General features: G+C 36.1%; 1 protein-coding gene across 1 annotated transcript in view; it reads left to right on the forward strand.

The window, feature by feature from the left end:
- Positions 1 to 14,663, forward strand: part of SPRED1 (sprouty related EVH1 domain containing 1) — a 121,799-nt gene that overhangs the window by 71,024 nt on the left and 36,112 nt on the right. The gene's annotated exons all lie outside the window — the stretch shown is intronic.

A 14,663-nucleotide genomic window follows, 5' to 3' on the forward strand; every position in this document is an offset into this window, starting at 1 on the left:
AGAACTGTACAAAAAAGATCTTCATGACCCAGATAACCATGATGGTGTGATCACTCACCTAGAACCACACATCCTGGAATGCGAAGTCAAGTGGGTCTTAGGAAGCGTCACTAAGTACAAAGCTAGTGGAGGTGATGAAATTCCAGGTAAGCTATTTCAAATCCTAAAAGATGATACTGTGGAGGTGCTGCAGTGAATATGCCAGCAGATTTGGAATATTCAGCAGTGGCCACAGGACTGGAAAAGGTCAGTTTTAATTCCAGTCTCAAAGAAAGGCAATGCCAAAGAATGCTCAAACTGTCACACAGCTGCACTCATCTCACATGCTAGCAAAATAATGCTCAAAATTCTCAAAGCGAGGCTTCAACAGTATGTGAACCGTGAACTTCCAGATGTTCTGAATTTAGCAAAGGCAGAGGAACCAGAGATCAAATAGCCAACATCCATTGGATCATCGCAAAAGCAAGAGAATTCCAGAAAAACATCTACTTCTGTTTCATTGACTACACTAAAAAGCCTTTGACTCTGTGGATCACAACAGACTATAAAAAATTCTTAAAGAGATGGAAATAGCAGATCACCTTACTTGCCTCCTGAGATATCTGTATGCAGTTCAAGAAGAAACAGTTAGAACTGGACTTGAAACAACAGACTGGTTCCAAATTGGGAAAGGAGTACATCAAGTCTGTATACTGTCACCATTTTTTTTACCTTGTATGCAGAGTACATCATGTGAAACACTGGGCTGGATGAAGCACAAGCTGGAATTAGATTGCTGGGAGAAATATCAATAACCTCATATATGCAGATGATGCCACTCTTATGGCAGAAAGTGAAGAGGAACTAACGAGCCTTTTGATGAAGGTGAAAAAGGAGAGTGAAAAAGCTGGCTTAAAACTCCAGACTAAAAAAATGATGATCATGGCATCTGGTCCCATTACTTCATGGTGAACATATGGGGAAACAGTGAGAGACTTTATTTTTGGGGGCTCCAAAATTGCTGCAGATGATGACTGCAGCCATGAAATTAAAAGATGGTTGCTCCTTGGAAGAAAAGTTATGACGAACCTAGACAGCATATTAAAAAGCAGTGACATTATTTTGCCAACAAAGATTGATCTAGTAAAAGCTATGGTTTTTCCAGTAGTCATGTATGGATGTGAGAGTTGGACTATAAAGAAAGCTGAGCACTGAAGAATTGATGCTTTTGAACTATAGTGTTGGAGCAGACTCTTGAGAGTCCCTTGGACTGCAAGGACATCAAACCAGTCAATCCTAATAGAAACTGACCCTGAACATTCATAGGAAGGACTGATGCTAAAGCTGAAGTTCCAATACTTTGGCCACCTGATGCAAAAAATTGACTCATTAGAAAAGACCCTGATGCTGGGAAAGATTGAAGGCAGGAGGGGAAGGGGATGACAGAGGAAGAGATGATTGGATGGCATCACCTACTCAATGAACATGAGTTTGAGTAAACGGTGGGAGATGGTGAAGGACAGGGAAGCCTGGCGTGCTGCAGTCCTTGGGGTCACAAAGAGTCAAACATGAATAAGCAACTGAACAACAGCTCTTATTAAAAATTAGCTGAGAGTTTTTTTGTAGGTTCTCCATTTTCTTCCATTGCTCTGTCCCTCCATAGGAATCACATACTGTTTCACTGTAGCTGTATTGTAAGCCCTAATAGTGGGCAAAATGATCTCTCCCATTTTATTTTTCAATATTATTTTAACTGTCCTGGTATCTGTGCCTTTCCATATAAATTTTAGAATGAAATTGTCATTGTCTACAAAATTGGTTGGTCAATTTTGGGAGAACTGACATCCTTATTGTGTTGAAAATTCCAATCTATGAGTGTGATTTGTCTCCAGTTTAGGTCTTTCAGTTTCATTAGCATTTTGTAATTTTCAATGTATAGATCCTAAAGATACATTTTGTTAAGTGTATATCTAAGTGTTTGATTTTCCATGGAGCAGTTTATATACTGCTGTCTTTGTAGTTTTGGTTAGTGCATGCTCAGTTAGTGTGAACAGGAATTCACTTCATCAGTCTTGCTGAACTATGAGGTGTTTTGGTAGATTCCTTGGGGTTTTCTAACATAGGCCATTGTTGTCATGTATAAATATGAGCAGCTTTATTTCTTCCTTTTCCATCTGTATGCCTTTTATTTCTTTTTCTTTCCTTATTACAGTGGCTAGAACTTTAAATTCTGTGTTGAATAAGAATGGTCATAGTGGACATCCTTGGCTCTTTTAGATCTTAGCAGAAACAATTCACTCTTTCACTCTTGAGTATGATATTAGTTATAGAGTTTGTTACAGATGATTTTTATTGAGTTGCTGATAATTTTTTATCATGGATGGATTTTGGAATTAGTCAGATGAGTTTTCTGTGTCAGTTGATTATGTTCACATCTTCAGCTTGTTGATACCGTAGATTACACTTTTTTTTTTTCCAGTGTTGACTCAGCCTTGTATTTCTGGAATAAATCCCACTAGATCATGGTGTATAATCTTTTTATATGTTACTGGGTTTGATTTGCTGCTATTTTTTGGAGGAGTTTTGTATTTAAGTTATTGAGAGGTACTGGTCTGTAATATTCTTTCTTTTGGTATTACTGTCTTTGTGTGGTGTTGGTGTCAACGTACTGGTGGCCTCATAAATGAATTGTGTAGTACTCCTTCCTCTTCTGTTTTCTGAAAGAGTTTGTGTAAAATTGATGTTAGTTCCTCTGAAAATATTTGGTAGAATTCTCCACTGAAACTGTCTCAGTGTATAGAGATCTCTCTCTCTCTTTTGGCCACTCGGCAACTTTTAGGATCTTAGTTCCCCAACCAGGAATTGAACCTAGGCCCTTGGCAGTGAATGTATGAAATCCTAATAATTGGGCGGCCAGGGAATTCCCAAGAAAAGTCTCTTTGCAAGTTTTTAAATTACAAATTCAGTTTCTTCAAGGCTTATAGGACTATTTAGGTTCATCTGTTTTATCTTGGTTGAGTTTTGATAATAATGTGATTTTCAAAGAATTGGTCCACTTCCAAGCTGTCTAATTTGAGTGTAAGGGTGTTTTTAGTATCTCAAGTACTCTTTTTTTTTTTTTTTTCTTTTTGGGGGCAAGGAATACAACTAAGTCGGAAAGCTAGCTGACGAAGAAGATGGCAGACTAATGTCTGAAATAACCATCTTCTCAAGTGCTTTTTGAAAGGCTATAGGATCTTAGCAGCAACTCATGTTTCATTCCTAAAATTGGTGATTTGTATCTTTATTTTTAGCTTGTCAATCGTACTAGAGATTTATTAGTTTTGCTTTTTCTTTTCTTTTTTTTTTTTTTGTAGATCAGCTTTTTTTTTTCCTCCCCATCTATTTTCAGTTTATGTTTCTGTTGATTTCTTTTCTTTGGTATTTTCTTCCTTCAGCTTGCTTTGGATTTATTTTGCTCTTCTTTTTCAAGTTTCTTGAGGTAGAAACTTCAGTTATTGATTTGATACCTTTCCTCATTCCAATATCCATAGTTTTTTGAAAGACTTCAATTTTTTTAATATAAAAGTTTGACTTTATAAATTTTAATATCACTTATTAAATTAATCAAATCTTATATATCCTTTGTGTGTGTGTGTTTGTTTCAACTTAAAGGTTAAAAATCCACAGCTGTCATCATGTATTTGGATATTCTTGTGTTTTGAATGGTTTTTGTGTTACGTGACTATTGCTGTGTAAGTCAGTTAACAAAGGTTCATGGCTGTTAAAGTCTTAAGTCACCAAGATTGATTTCATCAGAATTGTATGGACCTCTCTCCAAATTATGCAGACCCAATGGAGGGTGAAGAGAATTGTTTAAGTTTATTTAGTTTTATTCTTTCAGTTCAGAGTTCTGACATCCTGTGGGGACTTGGGAGAGAGTCAAGTAAAGAAGCTGGGTCACACTGACTGTGCCCAAGAATTTGCCACTAGGAGTCAGAGTAGTAACCTAATTGTGACAGTTCACTTCTCTGTTTTGTATCTCATCTCCTCTTCCCTCATAACACCCCATTTCACTTATATTTTCTACGACTCCAGTTTCCTGAATAGTTACAGGTTTCTAATGGTTTTCTATTTTTTTTCATTCAGCTTTGATAAGTTATAATTTTTCTTGGAAATTGCTGTTTCACTTAGGTTTTCAAATTTGAGATCTTAAAACCTTACACTGATATTACTTTCTAAATCTTTGCTCTGCCTTCCATTTTAATTACATAGTCACAGTGTAATGATCATATTTAGGAAATTTAACATAAATATAGGTCTTTAATCTACAGTCCATATTTCAGTTTTGCCAACTCTTCTGATAATGTTCTTAAAACATTTTTTGTTCTCTCAGTACAAGTAGCATTTAGCTGTCATGTGTCTTTATTCTTCAATCTGGAGCAGTTCTTCAGGTTTTTTTCATGACATTGTTTTAGTTTAGTCGCTTAGTCGTGTCCAACTCTTTGCAACCCCGTGGACTGCAGCACGCCAGGCTTCCCTGTCCCATCACCGACTCCTGGAGATTGTTCAAACTCATGGCCATCGAGTCAGTGATGCCATCCAACCATCTCATCCTCTGTCTTCCCCTTCTCCTGCTTTCAATCTTTCCCAGCATCAGGCTCTTTTCCAGTGAGTCAGTTTTTCACATCAGGTGACCAAAGTATTGGAGTTTCAACTTCAGCTTCAGTCCTTCCAATGAATATTCTGGACTGATCTCTTTTTAGGATGGACTGGTTGGATCTCCTTGCAGTCCAAGGGACTCTTGAGTCTTCTCTACCACCACAGTTCAAAAGCATCAATTCTTCAGCACTCAGCTTTCTTTAGAGTCAGACTCTCACATCTATACATGACTACTAGAAAAACTATAGCTTTGACTAGATGGACCTTTGTTGGCAGGGTAATGTCTCTGCTTTTTAATATGCTGTCTAGGTTGGTCATAACTTTTCTTCCAAGGAGCAAGTTTCTTTTAATTTCATGGCTGCAGGCACCATCTGGGATGATTTTATTGTTGGTGATTTTGATGGCCCCAAAATAAAGTCCGGAGAAGGCAATGGCACCCCACTCCAGTACTCTTGCCTGGAAAATCCCATGGATGGAGGAGCCTGGTAGGCTGCAGTCCATGGGGTCGCGAAGAGTCGGACACAACTGAGCGACTTCCCTTTCACTTTTCACTTTCATGCATTGGAGAAGGAAATGGCAACCCACTCCAGTGTTCTTGCCAGGAGAATCCCAGGGACAGGGGAGCTTGGTGGGCTGCCGTCTATGGGGTCACACAGAGTTGGACACGACTGAAGTGACTTAGCAGCAGCAGCAAAATAAAGTCTGTCACTATTTCCATTGTTTCCCCATCTATTTGCCATGAAGTGATAGGACTGAATGCTATGATCTTAGTTTTTTGAATGTTGAATTTTAAGCCAGCTCTTTCACTCTCCCCTTTCACTTTCCTCAAGAGGCTCTTTAGTTCCTCTTCACTTTCTGCCATAAGGGTGGTGTCATCTGAGTATCTGAGGTTATTGATATTTCTCCCAGCAGTCTGGATTCCAGCTTGTGCTTCATCCAGCCAGGCATTTCACATGATGTACTCTGCATGTAAGTTGAATAAGCAGGGTGACAATATACTGCCTTGATATACTCCTTTCCTAAATTGGAACCAGTCCATTGTTCCATGTCCAGTTCTAACTGTTTCTTCTTGATCTGCATACAGATTTCTCAGGAGGCAAGTAAGGTGGTCTGGTATTTCCATCTCTTTAAGAATTTTTCCATGGGTTGTTGTGATCCACACAATCAAAGGCTTTGGCGTAAGTCAATAAAGCAGAACTCTGTGATGTTTTTCTGGAACTCTCTTGCTTTTTGATGATCCAACGGATGTTGGCTATTTGATCTCTGATTCCTCTGCCTTTTCTAAATCCAGTTTGAACAGCTGGAATTTCATGGTTCACATACTCTTGAAGCCTTGCTTGGAGAATTTTGAGCATGACTTTGCTATTGTGTGAGATGAGTGCAATTGTGTGGTTGTTTCAACATTCTTTGGCATTCCCTTTCTTTGGAATTGAAATGAAAGCTTATCTTTTCCACTCCTGTGGCCACTGCTGTGTTTTCTAAACTTGCTGGCATATTGAGTGCAACACTTTCACAGCATCATCTTTTAGGATTTGAAACGGCTCACCTGGAATTCCATCACCTCCACTAGCTTTGTTCATAGTGATGCTTCCTAAGGCCTGCTGGACTTTGCATTTCAGGATGTACTTGGGTATAATCTCAAAAATGACAGAATGATCTGTTTGTTTCCAAGGCAAACCATTCAGTATCACATTAATCCAAATTTCTGCCCCAGCCAATTATGCTGAAGAAGCTGAAGTTGAATGATTCTATGAAGACCTACAAGACCTTTTGGAACTAACACTCAAAAAAGATGTCCTTTTCATCATATGGGACTAGAATGCAAAAGTCGGAGAAGGCAATGGCACCCCACTCCAGTACTCTTGCTTGGAAAATCCCATGGACGGAGGAGCCTGTTAGGCTGCAATCCATGGGGTCGCTAAGAGTTGGACACGACTCAGCGACTTCACTTTCATGCATTGGAGAAGGAAATGGCAACCCACTCCAGTGTTCTTGCCTGGAGAATCCCAGGGACGGGGGAGCCTGGTGGGCTGCCGTCTATGGGGTCGCACAGAGTCGGACACGACTAAAGTGACTTAGCATAGCATAGCATAGAATGCAAAAGTAGAAAGTCAAGAGATACCTGGAGTAACAGGCAAATTTAGCCTTGGAGTACAAAATGAAGCAGGGCAAAGGCTAACAGTTTTCATGAAACTGACATATTTTAAAATTTTGGCTCCTGCCCTTCTTTTTGTGGTAGCTAAACTGTTATTATTTGGGAAGAAACTACCATTTTGCCTTCTGTTACTTTTTAGATTTTTTTCTAAAGTCCCATTTATCTCAGAACCCAACTTTAAATACAAATTTCTATTAGTAGATAATTAGTAAAAATGTGTTATTTGATAACAATATAGTTTCATATTTTATAGAATGCCTTGGTGTCCTTTATAAAGGGTTTTATATCATCCAGATACAAAGTTTTTTATATCATCCAGAAAACTAAAGGTCATAATAGGAGGCAGCTATTTGAGTTACCAGGTATTGATTTTGTTTGTCAAGTGATTTAACTTTAAAATGCAGTTTTTATTTTTAAAATGAAATGTTTTTTCTTTCATTCAAAGATATTCCTTAAAGTTACCAAGATAATTTCTTTGTCTAGTTACCAACTATACTACATCTTAGATAATGCTTTCTGTAAACATGTAATTATCTACTTGTAAGGTAGCATATGTAATAAAGTTACATAGTAGTTTGAAAGTACATATTTATTTTTACTCTGCTTTCCCAAATTATTACTTGTTATTAGTGAGACAGAAATGTACTTATATCCATTTTTGGCTTGGTCTATTTTAAATGCTTCTGACAAATAGTCCAGTAATTTGCTGTATATTTCCCAAAATAACTTGAAATATATCTTCAGAAGTTTTAGTTAATTTAGTGACTCTCAAACCCATCCCCCTCCTTTTTTTTCTTTATAATATATCCTAGAATTTATTTCAGAGAAAGGAAGAATGTTGGAGATTGTAATGTTTTCACTCTCTGTAGAATCAATCTGTTAACAAGCTCTTTGAGGTCCTGAGCACCTTTATTTATCATTCAAACTCCTCCCCATCCTGTACTCAAAAAAGTAAATACTGACCTCTCAGCCTTTGTAGCAACTTTTCTATTATGGGCTGGTTGCATCACCTTATGACTAACATCACCCTTGCTGCTAATATGTATTGAAGATCTGCTGTGTGTCAGATGCTATTTGAATACTTTGTGTATATTACCTCATTTAATTCTTAAGTCAGATGGGTAATGAATGGTGAACACTGGAGGGGACCCAGTTACTGTAAGCTTTAGAGCCTCTGAGCTTAAAATTAATTTATATACCGAAATCCCTCTTAGGCTTTCTTTTTTTCTTCTTGGGAAGTATATGTGGATCGTTCTGTTTCTACTATAATTCATATTTTAATCATTTTACTTTGGAAATATTTTGCTCATGTGAAGAATATCCATTCTCATTAACCATCTTTCTTCTTTTCCTTTCTCTTTTAGCTCTTAGCCTGCTTCTGTAAGAAAACCACTTCTATTCCTTCTCTGCCTTCATCTATAATAGATTTTGATATATTTAATGCTTACAGTAGATTTGCTTTCCTTAAATTCAGAGTTCACCTATGCATCTGGTTGTTTTTTTATAATACCTATTTAACCTTTCTAGAAGAAAAAGAGTATTTGTTCTTTTTGTTATCACTAGCTCAAAAGACCTTAAGATCTTATTAAAATAGTCATGTTCCAAAAGTATTTATCTAGCTAGAAAAGACTTGTATATCTTAGCCAACTTAGATCTATTCAGATCTATATTAAAAGTGCAAAGCTGTTATACCAAATAACCCTGTTTTTCTTCCTTCCTTAAAGTCCCTTTCCTAAAGCTGATCCAGTCAGTCTATTTGCAGTGATTAAGTTCTACTCAAATCTGATCAGGTCTATTCATATGTAAGAGTCTGAAATTTTCTCTCTCTCTCTTTTTTTTTTTTGGAGGTGATCAGCATAAAAATATTTAAGTGCTTTTGAATTTGTTGCTTTTTCTAGTTAAGTTTTTTTCATTACACTTTTTTATAGTTTATAGTAAATAATTATTTTTTCCGAATCCCAATAAATTTGTAGATGGTCAAGAGTTCAGAAGTTATAGTGTTGATTTTAAAACTCTTTAATTTCTTCTTTGTTAACTAGCCACATTCTTGGTGGATCCATTAGGGGTTATTGGTAACAAGTTACTTTGCATATGTTCTTTTGTAGTTACTCTTGTTGAGTCACTCTTAATATTCACTTTGCAGTTATTTATGCTCAGTATCTTTTCTCCTTATTATTTAATATATAATCTGTCTTTAGCGTAGAAATGAGGACAGGGCCAATGATCTTCTTTCAGATTTCTGTGATTAATACATTCTAATTTATAAGTCAAGCTCTGGGAGTTGGTGATGGACAGGGAAGTCTGGCACTCTGCAGTCCATGGGGTTGTAAAGAGTTGGACACTACTGAGTGATTGAATTGGATTGGACTGAATTTATAAATGTCCTTCATGGTTACTGTGGAGGTCTGATGAAATTCACACTTCTAGAACGCCTTAACCCCAGAAAGAAGCACATTCAACTAAGAAGTAGCAAAGCTGTATTAACAGTTTTAACAACTTGTTTATTTATGATTATACTTTTAATGGCTTCTGGTAGTTGCTTTTAGGGTACTCTTCTTAAAATTATTCATTTTGTGCTAAATCTTCATGTAGGAAAAAATAAAAGTTCTAAGAGTAAGTATAGGTCATGTATTCTGGGAGAGCTGTAACCACTTCAGGCCAGTAGAACACCTGTTACTTTACTGGATTAGTAATTAATAGATATGGGACTTCCCTGGTGGCTCAGCAATAAAGAATCCTCCTGCCAATGCAGGAGACACAAATTCAATCCCTAGGTCAGGAAGAACCGTTTGGAGAAGGAAATGACAACCCACTCCCATAGTCTTGCCTGGGAAATCTCATGGAGAGAGGAGCCTGGTGGGCTGCAGCCCATGGGGTTGTAGAAGAGTTGGACACAACTTAGCTACTAAACAACAGTAACAATTAATAGATATAACTCTCTATTGACTAATAATTTATCTGGTTAGCTTATTTTTCCTGCAGCATAAATAATTCACCTGGCACCTTTGGATTGGTTGATTGTCATCCCTTGGCAAAAATGTAGTTGCCATTTTCTACAGTTTCTACAGTTCCAAACACAAATGTGGTAAACATTGAACTCTGCTTCCTATATGCCTATTACTGTTAATATAATATTATGGTGATCTTACAATACAGAATTAATATAGTGATAACTGCAGTGAACTAAAGTCAGAACATATTGTTCTGATGTAGTTGAGAAGTGGAAGTAGAAGATGGGAAGAATTCACTAATTTTTAAGAATCCTTTCAGCCCTTAAAGTTATTTTTATTTTTAAAGAATGGAGATTTAGTATTGATGTTGGGTAAAAGCCTTTTTAATCTCGTTGATCTTTTTTAAAAATTTGAGATAGATGGGTTTTATTCCTATTATTTAATAAAACTATTATTTATATTGTCCTTAATGTTATGAGTACATTTATTTTTTAAAGGCTACTTAAAGTCAGAAGCAAAACAGTTTTTTAATATCTTGCATGACAAGAGATTTTTATACTTCAGATGTGGAGGCTTTGATAATTATGTAAATGCTGAGTGATGCAGAATGTTCTAGGAAGCATATTTTTTAAATTACTTCCAAAAATCATGAGTCATTTGTTGTGTCAATAGATTACCTGCATTTTTCTTTCCTGACACCTATTCCTAAATTCAGAATAGCTACACTGTAGTAGCCTTTCCCTGTTTTTCATTTGCTGAATCCTGTCCAGCTCTGCCACCCCATGGGCTGCAGCACACCAAGCTTCTCTGTCCTTCACTATCTCCCAGAGTTTGCTTGTCCTAAATAATAGTTATTTTTGTGGTATGCTAAATATATACTATGCATAGTATGATATATTTTATATCCTAATGTTACTTTGTAGGTAAAAATTAATGACATAAATTGACATCTACTTCAGAATTAGTTGGCATTTTGTTTTTGTACCAAGTTGGTATGGTGTGTAACCTCAATATTTATATAACTTTCAGGTGGAACACATTTTTGCATAAGTACTTGTATGAGTCAAAGAGCTAGTTCATTATCCTTACTGTTTCCTCAGTGTATTTAAAAACTCATTTTAAAAACTTCTTTTTCTTAAAAAAAAAAAAACAAAACTTCTTTTTCTGTGTGTTTTGGGACCCTGTAAAAAATAGATGCTGTTTGTAAACAAGTGGTATAGATGAGTATAGATCATGTTGAAATTTTTCTAGCAGATAGTAGTTGGAAAAGAACTTAGGGAAGTTTTGAAAAAGAGTTAACAGCATTTTCATCTATTAAAAATTAATTTAGTGACAGTTTTCATGTAATAAGACTATGGCACCACACTCAGGTTTTTATGTCCTTCCCTTTTTTGACAATTGCAATTGAGCAGTTTTCCAAAATATTTATGTCTTTTCCACTGTTTATGAATTAATATGTTATTTTATGAATTAATATAAATTAACTTATGAAGTAATAAATTAAGTAAATATGTTGCAGTAATCTATAATACCAATTTTAACTTCTTGAATTCCAGAACTTAATTATGAATTTTATTATTATTATTACAAAATGGTTTTTGTGACAGTTTGTAAAGTACAAGTGCTAACACACTTTGCCTGTAAGCAAGCAGGACATTATTTTGTTTTATTTGTCATTTATTGCAGAATTAACAAAACTTACTATCAGATATGATTTTTTCAGTGATATGCTGGTAAAAGTTTTAACAATAAGCTTTTGGTGGGGGAGTTGGTAGAGAGAGGCAGTTTATAGCTTAACATCAATATGAGATATAATAGAATCAATATAACACTGCATATGGAGTTGGGAAGAAGTGATTAGTAAGTACTATACCAGTATTTTTTCTTTTATTACCTGTGCTTTTGGTGTTATATCCAAGAAAATGTTGCCAAATCCAATGTCATGGAGTTTTTGTCCTATGTTTTCTTCTAAGAGTTCTGTTGTTTTAGGTCTTCTTTAGGTCCTTGATCCATTATGAGTTAATTTTTACATGTGGTGTTAGATAAGGATGAAACTTCATTCTTCTGCATGTGGATATCCAGTTTCCTAGGACCATTTGTTGAAAAGACTTTTACTTTCTTCCATTGAACAGTCTCGTCATTGTTGTCAGATATTTTGATGTAGTTTCCTTTTTGTTGGTTATTTTTGTCTTGAAAAGATGTTCAGTTCAGTTCAGTCACTCAGTTGTGTCCAACTCTTTGTGACCCCATGAACTGCAGCACGCCAGGGTCCATCACCAACTGCCAGAGCTTGCTCAAACTCAGGTCCATCAAGTCGGTGATGCCATCCAGCCATCTCATCTTCTGTCATCTCCTTCTCCTCCTGCCTTCAATATTTCCCAGCATCAAGGTCTTTTCCAGTGAGTCAGTTCTTCACATCAGGTGGCCAAAGTATTGGAACATCAGCTTCAACATCAGTCCTTCCAGTGAACATTCAGGACTGCCTTTAGGATTGACTGGTTTGATCTCCTTGCAGTACAAGGGACTCTCAAGAGTCTTCTCTGACACCACAGTTCAAAAGCATCAGTTCTTTGGTGCTCAGCTTTCTTTATAGTCAGACTCTCACATCCATACATGACTACTGGGAAAAATCATAGCTTTGACTGCATGGACCTTTGTCAGCAAAGTAATGTCTCTGGTTTTTAATATGCTGTCTAGGTTGGTCATAGCTTTTCTTCCAAGGAGCAGGTGTCTTTTAATTTCATGGCTGCAGTCACCATCTGCAGTGATTTTGGAGCCCCCCAAAATAAAGTCTGTCACTGTTTCCATTGTTTCCCCATCTATTTGCCATGAAGTGATGGGACTGGATGCCACGATCTTAGTTTTTTGAATGTTGAGTTTTAAGCCAAGTTTTCACTCTTCTCATTCACTTTCATCTTCACTTTCTGCCATAAGGGTGCTGTCATCAGTGTATCTGAGGTTATTGATATTTCTCCCAGAACTCTTGATTCCAGCTTGTGCTTCATCCAGCCCAGCGTTTCACATTATGTACTTTGCATATAAGTTAAATAAGCAGGGTGACTATATACAGCCTTGGCGTACTCCTTTCCCAATTTGGAACCAGTCTGTTGTTCCATGTCCATTTCTAACTTGTTGCTTCTTGATCTGCCTACACATTTCTCAGGAGGGCAGGTAAGGTGGTCTGGTATTCCTGTCTCTTGAAAAATTTTCCATAGTTTGTTGTGATCTACACAGTCAGAGGCTTTGGTGTAATCAGTAAAGCAGATGTAGATATTTTTCTGGAATTCTCTTGCTTTTTCTATGACTCAACGGATATTGGCAGTTTGCTCTCCTAAATTTTGTTAAGTGCTATTTCTGCTTTTTCAGATGAGATCGTGTGGACTTTTTCCTTGCATTCTGTTCATGTAGGATATTACTTTGATCAGTTTTTATGTGTTTATAACTGTCCTTGCATTTCGAGAATAAATCCAGTTTGGTCATAGTATGTATCGTCCTTCTAATGTACTGCTGAGTTTGGTTTGCAAATGTTGAGGATTTTTACATTAAGGATTTTTGCGTCCTTCATATTCATAAAGGATGTTGTTACATAGTTAGTTGTCTTGTAGTGTCTTTGTTATCAGGATAATGCTGTCCTCATAGAATGAATTAGGAAGATTTTACTCTAGTCTTTTGATAAAGTTTGAGGTGCTGGTATTAGTTCTTTAAATGTTTGATATAATTCACCAGTGAAGCCATTAGGCCCAGGGTTTTTCTTTGTCACGAGATGTTTGATTATTGATTCAGTCTACTTACTAATTATGTATTTATTAAGATTTTCTTTTTGTTTCTTACTTGATCTGTCTTGTTTTTCTAGTAATTTGTCCATTAAATCTAGGTTATTTGATTTGTTGGTGTACAGTTGTTCACAGTACTCTCTCATAATTCTTTTTATTTCTGTAGAATTGGCGTAATAATGTCTCCATTTTTGATTCTGATTTCTCTTTTTCTTCTTAGTCCTTCTAGCTCAAGATTTGTCCATTATTAAAATCATTTTGAAGAGCCAACTTTTGGTTTCATTGATTTTTCTCTATTATTTTTCTGGTCTCTACTTTGTCTCTCCTCTGATCTTCATTATTTCCTTTATTCTTTTTGCTAGGTTTGGGTTTAGTTTGTTCCTTAAATTTTAAAGTTATATTGTTGATTTAAGATTTTTCCTTTTTTTTTTTTAATGCAAGTGTTTATACTTATACATTTTCCCCTTAGTACTGCTTTCTTTGTTTCCTTTAAGTTTTGGTATGTTGTATCATTGTTTTCATCCTCTTTAAGTGTCTTACAACTTCCCTTATGGTTTCTTCTTTGATAAGTTGGTTGTTTAATTCCCAGAATATTTTGAATTTTCCAATTTTCCTTTTGTTATTGATTTTTAACTTTATCTTAATTTGGTCAGAAATACTTTGTATGATATCCATATTCTTTAATATAGTGAGATTAATTTGTGGCCTAACATATGGTATATCCTGAAAAATGTCCCTTGTGCATTTCAGAAAAACGTGTGTTCTGTTACTGAATAGGGTGTTTCGTATGTCTGTTTGGTCTAGTTGATTACTGTGTTAAATTCTCTATTTCTTGAAGGATAAGGTCCTTTCTACTCACCTTGGCTTTTGTAATTTGTATGCAGGCTGTGCCAGGAACATGTGCACAGCTGTCTGCCCTATGGCTGGAAATGGGTATGAGGGTTGGTGCTGCTACTAAGCTAATAGCTGAAATTGACCAAAATTAACTGCAGTTTACTGTCCATGTCTTTTCCTGAAAATTACAAGCTTTCAGCAGACTCTAAGGTTCCAACATAGTTTCATCCGATAGATATTGCCAGCCAGTTTTGTCTAGGTAGGGAGATAGATACCTGGGGCTTCTTAAGAACTCTGCCATCTTTCCAGAATCTTCTTTAATCCCATATT

Source organism: Bos indicus x Bos taurus, chromosome 10, assembly GCF_003369695.1.
Source record: "Bos indicus x Bos taurus breed Angus x Brahman F1 hybrid chromosome 10, Bos_hybrid_MaternalHap_v2.0, whole genome shotgun sequence".
Classification (NCBI taxonomy): Eukaryota; Metazoa; Chordata; class Mammalia; order Artiodactyla; family Bovidae; genus Bos; species Bos indicus x Bos taurus.